At 39.3% G+C, this 15,793-nt stretch overlaps 1 long non-coding RNA gene across 2 annotated transcripts in view; it reads right to left on the bottom strand.

Moving 5' to 3' along the window:
• Positions 1–1,368: 1,368 nt before the first annotated feature.
• The window catches only part of LOC134340918 (uncharacterized), a 43,179-nt gene continuing 28,754 nt past the window's right edge, over positions 1,369–15,793 (bottom strand). For both annotated transcript variants that reach the window (XR_010016680.1, XR_010016679.1), the window contains one exon: positions 1,369–1,941. This is a non-coding gene — a long non-coding RNA (uncharacterized LOC134340918). The remainder of the gene's footprint in view (positions 1,942–15,793) is intronic.

The following is a 15,793-nucleotide window of genomic DNA, read 5'->3' as shown; positions in this document are numbered from 1 at the left end:
TTTATAAAGAAGGAGGCAACGTCACTGAGTATTAAAATGAGGAAAGAGATAACCAGGGGCCTAAACTGAATAGTCTGAAAATAACATCTTACACTGCTACAAGCCTGATACATACAGTAATCTTTGAGTGCTTGTTGATTACTACACTGGCAGCATGCTTTTCTGTGCTGCCTGCTCATTTCCTTGCATACTGCAGGCAACCAACATGAACTGTGTTGAGTTGAATGCACGAGTGAAGGGCCAGTGTTGTGAGCCTGTGCTGGTGAGATCTCACCTAGACCTCATAAAGGTGCTGGTTAAGCAGGAAGGCAACCTGACCTGGGAAATTCTGAAGAACTACACAATGCGGACTGCACAAAGTGCAGACTCCCAAGATCTTCAGATGTTTTGCTGAGATCTTGGTGGAGAATGTTGATTGTAGAAGAATGGTCCTGTATCTATGAGGGCAGGAGGGCCTCTGAGCATATTCTCATAAGGCTGTGAGAACAGATAACCCTGGATGGTAATGCCAGGAGCCAAGGTTCCATTTACTCTGTTGAAAAATACTTAAGCATATCACAGTGTCAAAACAGTGTAATAAGTTAATGCAGCTTCAAATGCCTCATCTTACCTCCAGCTTACAACACTACACCCTACTACTCCTTCACCTCTAGGTCAGGACTCATGCCTGATTTATTGCACATTTATTGCACATTTATTGCACATTTATTTATTGCACATTTGCACACTCAACACCAATGCGAGCTTCCAACCCATACCACAATCACCAATTTGTAATGACCAGTGTGCGCAAAAATCTTGTGCTGTGCAATTCTTTTGCCCAGTGACAACAACAAGCGCACATTGAATAATTTCTTCAATAAAAATAGTATAAATAAGCCAGTTCTAAGATCTGCAGAAACTCCACATTGTCAACACTGTGCACATCAGAAACCAGAAAAGGGAATGTGATTGTGTATGATTGTGAAATATACTTAGCAAGACGACAAGGTAGAGGATGACAACCTTTTGTGCGCAGTTTAAATTCCTTTGTGCATTAGTAGCAAGAGATGTATGTGTGCACACCTTAGAGAGAAAATTGACCATCACTAACAGAGGACAACTTACCATAAAGGTTCAAAGTTTCAAGAGTTAATTTTGTTATCAAAGTATGTACGCAGAATACAAATCTGAGATTTGTCTTTTCCAGATAGCCATGAAATACAGAAAAACCATGGAAGTCGTTAAAGGAAAAGACATCAAACACCACTTCCCATGCAAAAATGAAAAAGAAACAAAACTCGCAACCCCAAACCCCCCAACCCCTCTCTTGCACAAAAACTAACATCACCCACCCGGACACAGCAGCTAAAACATCAAACTCCGAACCACAAGCTGCACCCATGCGAAAAAACAGTGACAACAACATCAAAACCCCAACCCCTTCCTGACCCAAAAAAGTAACATATTGCCCACCCACCAATCCGTATCAAAAAGAAAACACAGAAGAACTGAAGGAGTCCAATATAAAGTACAGTCCATTCCAATAATCACAAATGTCCATCAGCATTGAGGAGCACAACAGCTCAAACTCAGTCTTTTCGTGGGGCCTTCATCTGCCGAGTGCAGCCTCTCAAACCTCTGGCCTGACGCAGCCTCCCGTGTGGAGTGTCCTCCTGTGAGGGGCAACCTCTGGCCCGACGCAGCCTCCTGTGGAGAGTGATCTCCAGCTTGACCCGTGAAGAGTAACCACCGACCTGGCCTCCTCCGCATTTGCCTCGATGTCGGCGAGAAATGGAGTTGATCATTGCCCTGCACCTTGACTCTGGTCTCCTGTTCCGGACAACTCTTTTTCTTCTGGACAGCTCATGCTCGTGGTCCTTTCCTGGAATTTTCTTGGGGACAGCAGAGCGCTAGATCACTCGTCGAACTCCAAACTATAATCACAGGCTCCAACAGTTTCTGAAACACAGTTAAGATAAAAAGGGTATGTTAAAGGCTTAGAAAAAGTGAAATAGACAATAGACAATAGGTGCAGGAGTAGGCCATTCACTGTGATCATGGCTGATCATCCACAATCATTACCCCGTTCTTGCCTTCTCCCCATATCCCTTGACTCCACTATCTTTAAGAGCTCTATCTAACTCTTTCTTGAAAGAACCCAGAGAATTGGCCTCCACTGCCATACAATTGACTACCTGGAAGATGTCACCTCAACCGGTGTAGCACCTCTCAATGCAACCATTGATTGCAATACTCAGTGTAGTTTAGAGGAATGAGAGAAGTGTAGGAGAATGAGGGTGATCTTTAGGTCTATATAAAATTGTGAGGGGAATTGATAGGGTGAAGGCACATGGTCTTTTATTTCCAGAGTTGGAGAATCAGTCTTACTTCAGCACAAACATATCAGCCCCAAATACATCGCACTAGTCTTGGTTTCTTTCCTTCAGGTACAATCCAGTGCCACTGGTCTCCTATTAAGAACTTGAGAATGTGTGTGGAATGAGATGTCAGAGGAAGTGCTTGAGGTACATAGGTAAATTAACATTTAAAAGACACTTGTACAGAATAGGAAACGTTTAGAGGGATATGGACTAAAATACAGACAGATGGGATGTTTAGATGGCCACCTTGGTCAACATGGACCGAATGCCCAACTTCTCTGCTGTATGATTCTATGAGATCCCACTGAGCTATATATTTCTGAAATGAATTGATAAAGTGGATGCTAAGAGGTTGTTTTCTCAAACTGCAGAATCCATAACTGAGGAAATGGTTTCATAATAAAGGTAAATCCTTTCAAACTGAGACGAGAAAACATACTTTTATGCCAAGTACTAGGTTTTGTTTGCAATTCTCCACCCCAGAGGTCTTTACATGTTCAAGGCTGAGATTAATACATACATGGCCATGAAATGCAGGGATTGGTAGCAAAATGGATGGGGCATAGGATCGATCACAATCATATTCAAAGTCAGAAAAGGATTAAGGCTCAAATGGATTACTGCTGTTCCTAATTTAATTTAATAAATAGTATGTCTTTGAACTTTTGTTGCAAAAACTTCAAATTTGTCAACATGGACAATTCAATAGTTCATTCTTGCAGATACACTAAACTAACATTCGTGTCTGCAAAACTATAATTGTAATTCCCCTTTAAATTGAAAAAATACTGATCGATGACTCTTGAAGGAGGCTATCTTGTAAGCAATCTATGCTAATGATTTTAAGATTCTGCTGGCGAAATACTCAATTTATTTAAAAGCAGAAAGATCCCTATAGTATCTGACCATTTAACTGATTATCTTAATGCTGAACACTTGGAACTATATGAACTGATTCAAAGATAGTTAATTAATTTGAGTTAGCAGATAGTTAGTTGTTCCTTCCTGCAGAACATATGTACAATTATGTAACCATACAAATTGCTTCAATGCTTCTTGCAAGTTTCTGTATTGTTTGAAGCAAAAAAAAATTGAGGTGGCAGAGTGATGTAGATAGCAGGATTGCTGTCTCAAATCACTTGCAAACTCGGTTCATTACTGGCTTTTAGCATGATCTGTGTGGAGTTTGATTTCTCCCTATTAGCATGTGTATTTCCCCCATGTGATTCGGTTTGCAATCCTAAAGAGTTGCAATTGACCCGTTGCAAATTGCCCTCAGTGTGCAAGTGAATGGCAGAATCTGTGGGGAGCTGGTGGGAAAATGGAGAGAATGAAATGGAAGTTGTAAAGGATTATTATAAATGGATGTTACATGGACAAGGTTCTGTTTCTATGCTGTATGATTATATGAATATCTTCTGCATAACTTATTGGTATTGAATCAAAAGTTATCAATGGTAAAACACGGAGATTATTGTTTTGTGTTAGTAATGTGCAGAGTTCGTACTTCAGCATGAACATATCAGTCCCAGATACCTCCCACCAGTCTCTCTATCTCCCTTTCAGGTACAAACCAATGCTGCTGGCCTCTTATCCTTGAGGTAACTCTCCATCTTTCACAATCTTCTGATCACCAAGCAAACCCTTTTAACATCGGTTTTTCCCTAATTGCTCTGAGCTACTAACAATGTCAATGTGTACTAATTTTCATCAGCCCATTTCCTCCAGACCCACCCTAGTGTGGCCCTTCAACTTCTTTTGCCACCTCTGCTCCAACCCACCAATCCAGCCTTCCTTGTCTCATGCTTCAATCCATGTTGCTTACCTACTTCAAAAATAGATAGCCTGGCTGTAAATGGGAAATGGAGACAGAAAATATAATAATCCAGTCCTGCTGTTAAATTTGGAAAGGACCAGCCCAACTATAATACTTCCATCTCGGAGGGCCTAATTTACTTGGTTATTAAAAATTCTACTGAATCCATACTCTCTTATTAAAAAAGGGGATAGAGATCAAAGGTACCATCATATTCAAATCTGGTGGTTTATGCGATCAGGATGTCAGGTAATTGGAGAACCGAACACTAATTAAATAATGAGAAAATGTCACATTTTAACTAGGGCTTTATAACGTGCCAAGGAGCACAAGTGGGGATTTGGCTGATTGTCAATGCCTGGCAAGATGAAGTGAAAATACTTCAGAAAATCATGTGCAGGTGCCTCTGCACAACCAGAGTTTGTATTTCTTTCATAAGAACTCATTAAAACTTCAGTTAGAACAGTGTAGTGAATCTTTCATTTTCAAGATGTGTAGAGCAACAAATGATTTCTGGAAACCCAAATGCTTTATATCCCAAACTCAGTACAGTAGGTCACCACTGCACTCCTTAGACTGGGATCTAATAAGGCCTCTCACTAAATCAGTTTACTGAGGAGTCAAAGTTAATTTAGTAATAATGAATCATACTTAATGAGTCACTGCAAATCTCTATTTATTGCACTGGGGTTACTCAGAGGCAAAAAGGAGCAGACATCCGATTACAGAACATACAATGAGGAGCAATAAACTATCCATGAATTGAAGGAAATCCCACATAGTTGTCCACAGTGTAATGAGAAGGAAAAATGGAGAGGTTAATATTAGATAGCAAAGTCTTCACACTAGTTACACAGACCAAGAAACATATCTCAGTTTGATCTCTATCAGTTTCTTTGATGATGAGTCACACTTAGGCGTAGCAATGGGGTGTTCTTTAATTAATCTCAGGATCTCTGAATTAAAGATGGGGACAAATCAGAGGTAGCTTTGATTTACAAATGCTTTTGTTTCAGATTTCAGAAATATATGTTGCTTTTTGCAAGTAATATATGGAAAAACGCTCAATGCATATGTATTAGAGATCGGGACATGAATTGCATTGTGGTATTTATCCTACAGCTAAGTATAATTTAGCAAGTCAAGACAGCCAAGCCACAGAAATGAAACAGAGCACAAATTTTGTTCATTGGTAGATGAAGTTGTTGATATTTGTTCTGTTTCCTTGGCAGATTGTGTGCAGGTGACCCCAACTAAAGACTCTGGAAGGAGTCTAGTTCCACAGAGCAGTCATTTGTTTGCTCTTTTTGAAGCTAATTTAAAGTGCAGCATATATTTTATGAAGAAGAAACAGTGACTCTATATTCTGCTTGCATTAGTTATCATACCTTGCATTATGGGGACACTGGCAAGAATGACAGCATTGCATAGATATGTGAAAATAAAGGCTTTTATAGTGTATTAATTTCACTGCAGCAAGCTCGTTGCTGAAACAATGTGCATGATTGTGCAGTTTAATTAATTGATCAATACTGGGCAGATTTGATCACAACCTATTACACCATTGAAGCATTATTTTTATTGTCAGCTTCTCCACTGATATTACAGTCAAGAGAATGATTGTCCTGTTGTCTACAATTTTAAACTATGTAACATGTAACAGGCATATTTCTTTTAATGCTATTTTATAATCAATTTTACTGTGATTCAAAAGATAAAATTACTTTATTTTGATAAATAAAACTCAGAGGGTGGTTAAACCTTCTTCATCCTGCATGGACATAAGGTTGAGATAGTGAGGAAAGGTTTGTTTGTCTCTGTGAGTAGGATGAAGGTGTTGTTTATGTACAGTCTTTTGAAACTTTGAACCTTTATGGTAAGTTGTCCTCAGTTAGTCTGTTTGTCTCAGCAACACCAGAACTTATCTGTCTCAGAGACCTAATTTAATTGTTAGTCATATACTGATTGTGCCCTCTTTGAACTGCCAGAACCAAAAATGGCACATACAATAGCAGCATAAACTTCAAAGTTGAATAAATAGATAAACAATATAAGTTGCAGTCTTGATGCTTTTCCTTAAGGTTATTTGTGGCCAGAAACAAAGAAATAAGGGGAATGTGAAAACTGAGTAGAGAACAAGATGAGAGAACAATGGAAGGTGAGAGATTTGGGCCAAGGTTGGGAAGATGTGCAGAAAATAGAACATTGAAGCAGAAAAGGAGAAAGGTAGAGGAACCAGAATGAGTGCAGAGGAAGGGATACAGAAGACTAGATGCAAGGAAGAAGAAAATGGTAAGGACACAACTGGAATGGAATGGGAAAATTTGAGTAGGGAATAGAAGATCAGAAGAATAGAAAACCGTGAAGAATGAAAGGATTGTGAGTTGAAGTGCGGTAGGTTCTTCTTGCCCAGCTAGGAAGCCCCCTCTTCTGTGTGCATTCCTGTTCCATTTACAATATGTCTGACTGCCTGGGCACCCCAAGCTCCTCATGTACCTTACTGTGGACATCCTTCCAGTGCTTCAGGAGCATTTAATATCCTTCCTAGTTTCCCATTGTCGTTGCACCAGCTCCTTCTGCATTCCTGCCAGCCTCAGACAGGAAATATTGCAGAAAAATTGAATGAGAGAGCCTGGAGTTAGAATAGCTTGGGGGTTGAACCAAAGAGGTCATGTGGTTTCCCCAGCCACCCATGAGCATATTTAAAATAAAGCCTTTTATATATTCATTAATATACTTATTTCCATTAAAACCAACTAGACCTTATAACGATTACCTCACACTGCAGCAGCACGTTGTGCACTGATTTGCCAGATCATTACCATCCCTTAAACCCGCCTGCTAAAATAATATGGCTCCAGAGCTTTTAATATGCACATTAATATTCTGACTACTGATACCGCTCATTATTAATGGGGAAGTTTAGTGCTGGAATGTTATTGATTTCAAGAGAGGTCCCTGGGCGAGTGGTGAGCTGTGCAAACAACTGCAAGATCAGCGTCTGCAGAAAAAAAAAATCAACCATGTACTGCTCGCTGATAAGAGAGTTTGTAATGAAATATTAGCTGAAAAATTATCTTCTTTCACTGATTGCAAATAAGAAATCTTCTGCAGTTAAAAACTAGAGGATAGAAAAGACTGCATTTAATATTAAGTGTTTGAGCATTGATGCATTTTGCAATAAATTTCTCTGGACACACTTTTAATGCAAATACTAATTTAACAAAAGCACGTTGTCTCATATCTTGACTGAAAGAGTCAACAGAAGAACTAGTTCTAGTGCATTAACTGTTTGGACCAAAACATTGGAAAAAAATTTCTGATAAATTAATTTATTTACTGTTCTGGAGGCTCAAATTTATTCACCTATTCTTCATCTTGAATAAGGACTTCATTGGTCACAGGAACTATTCTTTACGTTGATCCTATTTTCAATATGTTAAATATCTCAAAAGCACTGAAATACCAAGGACTTGCTTGCAAGATAATTCAAAAAAAATATTTGAGGAACACTGTGGAATTTAACAGAAAATATTTAGTCAAACATGTAGAAACCCTGTCAAGCTTCTTCAATGCCAAGGAAAGTGTAATACATGCATTTAATTTTTCATTCAAAGGTAATAGAACCATTTACCCCAAGGTTCTTAAGGAGTACCTGAAGAGATTGTTGAGGCACAATCATTCAGGAATCTCTAGATTCCAGAATGGTTCAGGAGAACTGGAAAATTGCAAATGTTACTCAATTCTTTAAAAAGGGAGGGAGGCAAAAACAGGAAATTAGTCGATGGTGCTAAACAGTGACTCCTTTGCTTGCATCTTCGGAAACAGTTCTATTTCTATCTTTAATGTCTCTATTTTTCCTTTTCAGGGTTCTTTTGAAGACCCTGACCTGGAGTTACATGCTGACTTCAGTTCTTTGCGGGAATGGGACCTGCCCTCAGGGTTTCACAACAGGTCATTATCCGACATGCCAATGGCGCGGCCTAAGAGTTTGGCTCACCTTTGGAGGCCTAGGATCTCAGGGCTCTGGAGACGGGCAATCAAAGGTCGGTGTCCCGACAGACCAGTGTGTCATGGGAGCTGGAAGATCTTTGGCTGTGTGCCTGGAGACCTGAGGTCTTTGGACACGGAGCTCGGAAAAAGGACTTTTAATATCATAAACCAGCGAGTTGTTTATTATGTCTCCTCTCTCGCTGTGAAATAGAGACACCACTTAATAGGAGAGAGAGAGAGAGAGAGAGAGAGCGAGAGAGAGCCTGTGGTATGTCGAATGCCGGGTGAAACGTGAAGTCTTTAGAGTAATGCAAGTCTGTGTCTTTGCTGTTGCCTTGCTCACGCATGAGTGCTCGGTGGCGGGTGCCGATGTTTTTTTTTGCCAGTGGGGGAGGGGTGATCGTTGCTTGCTGCCGCTTACATGGGGAGCTGGGGGACATTGGGGTTCTAACATTTAACTGTCATTCATTCTTTGGGGGCACTCCTCTGTTTTTATGGATGGTTGTGAAGAAAAAGCATTTCAGGATGTATATTGTATACATTTCTCTGACATTAAATGTACCTTTGAAACCTTTGAAATTATGGGCCTGTTAGCCTGACTTCAGTGGCTAGCAAGATGCTAGCTAGAGTCAATTGTTAAGGATGAGGTTTTGGAGTATTTAGAGGCACATGATAAAATAGGCTTGATTTCATTAAGGGTAAATCTTGCCTGTACTGTAAATGTTTGAGGAAAGGAGAGGCTTTGACAAGGTGCTACACGCAAGACTACTAAACAAGATAAGAGCCCATGGTATTACACGAAAGCTACTAGCATGGAGAGAAGATTAGGTGACAGGCACATGGTAAGGAGTGGGAAAAAAGGGGGAGGTATTTTCTGGTCTGCTGCTGGTGACTAGGGGTAGGTGTCATGTCTGCTAGTTCTCACGGTATATATTAATGATCAGGATAACAGAACTGATGGCTTTGTGGATAAGTTTGCGGATGAAGCAAATATAGGCAGAAGGACAGGTAGTGTGAGGAAGTAGGAAGTCTGCAAAAGGACTTGGACAGATTGGGAGAATGGATAAAGAAGTGGCAGATGGAATATAGCATAGGGAAGTGTATGTCCATGTAATTTGGTAGAAGGAATAAAGGCATAGACTATTTTCTGAATAGGGAGAAAATTCAGAAATCAGAAATGCAAAGGGACTTGGACATCCTCGTGCAGGATTCCTTAAATGTTGACTTGGAGGTTGAATTGGTAGTAAGGATGGCAAATGTAATGTTAGCGCTCGTTTTAAGAGGACCAGAGTATAAAAGCAAGTATGCAATGCTGAGACTTTATAAAGCATTGGTCAAACCACATTTGGAGTACTGTGAACAACTTTTGTGGCCCTTATATAAGCAAGGTTGTGCTGGCATTGGAGAAGGTGCAGAGGAAGTTTACAATTACAATCCTGGGTATGAAAAGTTTAACATATGAGGAGCATTTGATGGCTCTGAGCTTGTGCTCACTGGAGCTTAGAAGAATGAGGGGTCCCCTAAATAAGCAGGCTCCTATTTATGGATGTTTACCATTTAAATTGGTTACTGACTCTTTTATATATTTAGGGGTTAAAATCACGAAAAAGCATAAAGATTTATTTAAAGCTAATTTTTTACCTTTAATTGATCAGATTAAACTTTTGTTTACTAAATTCTCACCAATGTCTTTGTCACTGATCAGTCAGATCAATGTTATCAAGATGATTATTTTGCCTAAATTTTATATGTATTTCAATCGGTACCAATTTTTATTCCAAAATCTTTTTTTGATAATGTTGATTCAAAAATTTCCTCATATATATGGCAGAACAAAAACCCTAAGCTAGGTAAAAGGCATTTACAGAAATCTAAAAAAGAGGTGGGGTTAGTGCCCCTGAATTTTAGATTTTACTATTGGGCAATTAACATTCGATACTTAAAATTTTGGTTACGGGACTTGGATGTAATTTCAAATCCACATTAGGTAAATCTTGAATGTAATTCATTACAAGGGTTTTCATTGGGTTCTGTTTTAGGGACTTGGCTTCCTTTTATTCTTTCTAAATTGTATAAACAAATGAATAACCCAATAGTTAAACATACTTTACGTATATGGTTTCAATTTCGAAAATTTTTTGGGTTGAACCAATTTATTTTAGCAAGTCCTATTATATCTAATTTCTTTTTTCAACCTTCCACTATGGATCAAGCTTACTTAGATTGGAAAATCAAAGGTACAGTACAATTTTGTGATTTATTTTTGGACAATTGTTTTATGTCCTTTGAACAACTATCTAATAAATATAATTTACCTAGATCTCACTTTTTTAGATATTTACAGGATAGAAACTTTTTAATTATTGTTTTTCCTAATTTTCCACATTTATATCCAATGGATATTTTGGAAAAAAATTTAGATTTAAATCTTTTTCAGAAAGGTGTTGTAGCAATTACTTATAATATTATGAATTTATGTCCTGATGTATCTAATAAAATTAAAACTGATTGGGAAAGAGGACTTAAGATTGCTGTACTGATTGAAAAATGGGAAAAAATTCTTCAATTAGTTAACTCATCCTCTATATGTGCTAAACATGTGTTGATACAGTTTAAAGTAGTGCACAGGGCTCATATGTCCAAAGATAAACTATCTCGTTATTACTCTTATATAAATCTTATATGTGACAGATGTCATTCCGAGATAGCTTCTTTAACTCACATGTTTTGGTCATGTCCTTTGCTGAAAAAATACTGGAAAGATATTTCTGATATTATTTCAATGGTTTTGAATATAGACTTACAACGTCACCCAATTACTGCTATTTTTGGGTTACCAATGATAGAATCAAATCATTTAACCTCTTTAGCTCATCGGATGATTGCATTTCTTACTTTAATGGCTGGAAGATCCATTTTGCTGAATTGGAAAGAGATTAATCCTCCTACCAAATTTCATTGGTTTTCTCAAACTATGTTGTGTTTAAATTTATTATGATTATGAAGACACGCAGTCCTCTTTTATTGTTATTTAGTAATGCATGCATTAAGAAATGATACATTATTTCCTCCAGTGTGATATCACAAAACACAGGACAGACCAAGACTGAAAAAACTAACAAAACCGCATAATTATAACGTATAGTTACAAACAGTGTAACAATACTATAACTTGATGAAGAAGTCCGTGAGCACAGTAAAGTTCAAAGTTTCTCAAATGTCCCACATCTCACGCAGACGGGAGAAGGAAGAAAAACTCTCCCTGCCATGCTGACCACAATCCGACTCTGAGTCATCCGAAAACTTCGAGCTCTGATCAGCTCTCCAACACCGAGTACTGAGCGCCATCTCTATCCGAGCGATTCGACCTCCTCCTCGGTCGCCAAAAGCAGGCAAGGCCGGGGATTTTGAGGCCTACCCTCCGAAAGATTCACGACCACACAGTAACGACAGCATCGAACGGGCGTTTTCAGAAATTTCTCCAGATGTTCCTCTGTGCTTTCACGTCCATTCTCCATCAAATCAGAATTGTCCACGGCCCCTATTTCACGGATACGATATCATTTTTTGGAAAAAATTAGAAGTGTTGTTTATGACCCCTCTATTAAATTTGAAAAGACATGGAGGCCATTTATTCAACATTTTCATATAATGTAATTTGACCATTTCCAAACTTATTTTACTTCTCTGTAATGTTGGTTGAGGGGAATGGAGTCATCGACACTAAGGTTTTCTTTTTTCTCTTTTTTTTACGATGTTACAAAACAGCCCATGTCTTTTTTTTTCTAGTTTAGTTGATTAATTCTGTTTAGATTAGTTTTTCTGGGGGGTTATTTTTTTTTCCTGTTTCATGATTTTTTTTTAGATTTTTTCTTTGTTTTATATTATTCATTTGTATCCTATATGATTGGGAGTTTTACAATTTAAGTATTATCTGGCTTTATGTTAATTATAACAATGTATTCCCAATAACTTTGTACAACTACCATGTTATGTTTGTTTTCATGAAACTAATAAAAAGATTGAAAAAGAAAGAAAAAGAATCATGGTTTGATCAGGGATAGTCAGCATGGCTTTGTGAAGGGCAGATCGTGTCTAACAAGCCTGATAGAGTTCTTTGAGGAGGTGACCAGGCATATAGATGAGGGTAGTGCAGTGGATGTGATCTATATGGATTTTAGTAAGACATTTGACAAGGTTCCACACGGTAGGCTTATTCAGAAAGTTAGAAGGCATGGGATCCAGGGAAGTTTGGCCAGGTGGATTCAGAATTGGCTTGTCTGCAGAGGGCAGAGGGCCGTGGTGGAGGGAGTACATTCAGATTGGAGGGTTGTGACTAGTGGTGTCCCACAAGGATCTGTTCTGGGACCTCTACTTTTCGTGATTTTTATTAATGACCTGGATGTGGGGGTAGAAGGGTGGGTTGGCAAGTTCGCAGACGACACAAAGGTTGGTGGTGTTGTAGATAGTGTAGAGGATTGTCAAAGATTGCAGAGAGACATTGATAGGATGCAGAAGTGGGCTGATGATGCAGATGGAGTTCAACCCGGAGAAGTGTGAGGTGGTACACTTTGGAAGGACAAACTCCAAGGCAGAGAACAAAGTAAATGGCAGGATACTTGGTAGTGTGGAGGAGCAGAGGGATCTCAGGGTACATGTCCACAGATCCCTGAAAGTTACCTCACAGGTGGATAGGGTAGCTAAGAAAGCTTATGGGCTGTTAGCTTTCATAAGTCGAGGGATAGAGTTTAAGAGTCGCGATGTAATGATGCAGCTCTGTAAAACTCTGGTTAGGCCACACTTGGAGTACTGTGTCCAGTTCTGGTCACCTCACTATAGGAAGGATGTGGAAGCATTGGAAAGGATACAGAGGAGATTTACCAGGATGCTGCCTGGTTTAGAAAGTATGCATTATGATCAGTGATTAAGGGAGCTAGGGCTTTACTCTTTGGAGAGAAGGAGGATGAGAGGAAACATGATAGAGGTGTACAAGTTAATAAGAGGAATAGATAGAGTGGATAGCCAGCGCCTCTTCCTCAGGGCACCACTGCTCAATACAAGAGGGCATGGCTTTAAGGTAAGGGGTGGGAAGTTCAAGGGGGATATTAGAGGAAGGTTTTTTACTCAGAGTGGTTGGTGCGTGGAATGCAATGCCTGAGTCAGTGGTGGAGGCAGATACACTAGTGAAGTTTAAGAGTCTACTAGACAGGTATATGGAGGAATTTAAGGTGGGGGGTTATATGGGAGGCAGGGTTTGAGGGTCACCACAAAATTGTGGGACGAAGGGCCTGTACTGTGCTGTACTATTCTATGTTCTATGTTCTATGTTTTAATGAGGGGTGATCTCATTTAAACCTACTGAATATTGAAAAGTGTAGATAGAATTAATGTGGAGAGAATGGTTCCAATAGTGGGAGATTCTGAGCTGCGAACTAGTATGGCTCCAAAAAAAAGGGTCAGTTATTTCTCTCAGACAATAATGAAACACTGGAATTCTCTGTCGCCAAGGGTAGTGGAAGCCAAATCATTAGACATATTTAATGTGCAGATAAGTAAATATTTTGAAGAACTGAGGATTACGAGGAACAGAAGAGGAGCTGAGGCCAAAGTACATCATTCATGATTACATTGAATGGTGAGCAGGCTTATGGGACCTGGTGATTTACTGCAGCTCCTATTTTCTTGTGTTGTTACGTTCTTGTGACTGTACCTCTGTATCATGAATCCAGGCCAATCTCTCTGGTCGCTGGTCAAGAAGGAATGGTGAATGGTTACATTGAATCTGACCTGTAGATCCAGAATCACAATATTGAGGAACAGCCATGAATAGAAAAAGGCCCAAGATAGAATTTGCACCAGTCTATATAAAATAATCCATCCCATGAATCCCCACTGGACATATATTTGAGTTGTTTGCATTGGTCCTACTATACCAACTACCTGACAAAGATCATCTGTACAACACTTTTCTTCTTCTGCTTCTTCACTAGCTGGACCAGGTCTATTCTGAAACAACTGCAGCAAGACACCCTCCCTTTCCCCCCACCCCCGCAACTGCCGATCACAACTTAGCAGCCCTTGTACAGTCATCAATTCGTGAAGTTTACACAGAATGTTTATGTAGTTTATTTTGTGTTTAACTGACACATCTCCTACCTAGACAGCACACTGGTTCAGCAGTTAGCACTGCTACCTCACAGCTCCAAGGGCCTGGAGACTGCCTAAGCAGAGTTTGGAAAACATCTCTAAGGCAACATGATTTTCCAATGAGTGCTTTGGTTTCTAAACACATCAACTTTTAAGAGACTCCTGGATAGGTACATGGAGCTTAGAAAAATAGAGGGCTATGGGTAACACTAGGTAATTTCTAAAGTAAGAACATGTTCGGCACATCATTGTGGGCCGAAGAGCCTGTATTGTGCTGTCGGTTTTCTATGTTTTCTATGTTTTTCTAACTTAAAAGTGAACTGGAAATAGCTTATGTAAATGACCTTAATGCAGGTGAAAGGCAAAAGGAATAAATAAGAGCTGATGGGTCCCTGTAAGAAAAAATAGTTACAGGAGTAAAAAAATCTCAGGAGAAGAGGATTGGACCATAAGGGCCAGTTTTCCCACTTCTCGGTCTAAGCTTCCGGAAGAAGAGGTCCTAGAAGGTAGCAAGATCATTGTTTGTGTAAGGTATTCATACTGGAGACTTCAATCTCTGGAGTTGACCTTCTAATAATTTTTTTTCTGAAGATGAATGCACTTTCAAGATCTCTTCAGGAGCACACAAATGAAAGGAAACGTTGAAGTTCCTATTGACGTGTCAGACAGTTTAGACAAGGCATGGCAGTCACACTCAGTCATTTAGTTCCTGAACGAACCGCCACCAGTTTTGCAACACTATGACCACTTTGATCACATTGTACTAAAATGGACCTTTTTTGTTCGTAATTTTGCTCTTTCTTGTAAAAATTGTGTTTAAGTTGTTTTTCACATCAGTGCTGCCTCTATGATGTCATGTGCCTGTGATGCTGCTGCAAAGTACGTACTTTACTGTCATTTTTGAAGTTTGACTTTAACTATATATCCAATTGTGAACATATTCATGGGAATATTAATGAGGCGGATATTCTCGGATGTTACTAAAGCTAGTATCCAGGTTGTAATTAAAAGGTCAATTCAGCTGAATTCTTCTTGAAGTATGTAGCAGCCTGACACAACAATGGGGTTCATTTTTTTTCTCCCCGTGAATTGGAGCATCTTTTGTTAAATTAGATTAGATTAGATTAGATTCAACTTTATTGTCATTATGCCGAGTACAGATGCAAAGCCAATGAAATACATTTAGCATCTGACCAGAAATGCAAAGAATAGTGTTATTTACAAAATAACTGTGAATAAAAAAAGTGCTGCAGCACACAAATATAAAAGTACTGAGACAGCACAATACGGATGCAATGCTGCTTAGCGCTGTGATGTGAGGTTCAGCAGGGTCACAGCCTCAGGGAACAAGCTCTTCCTGTGCCTGCTGGTGCGGGAGCAGAGGCTCCTGTAGTGCCTACCGGATGGGAGGAGAATAAAAAGTCCATGGTTAGGGTGAGATGTATCCCTGATGATGCTTTTCGCCCTGCCCAGG

Source organism: Mobula hypostoma, chromosome X2, assembly GCF_963921235.1.
Source record: "Mobula hypostoma chromosome X2, sMobHyp1.1, whole genome shotgun sequence".
In the NCBI taxonomy this organism is placed as follows: domain Eukaryota; kingdom Metazoa; phylum Chordata; class Chondrichthyes; order Myliobatiformes; family Myliobatidae; genus Mobula; species Mobula hypostoma.
Note: the sequence above shows the minus strand (reverse complement) of the source record. Positions and strands in the feature narration are given on the sequence as shown.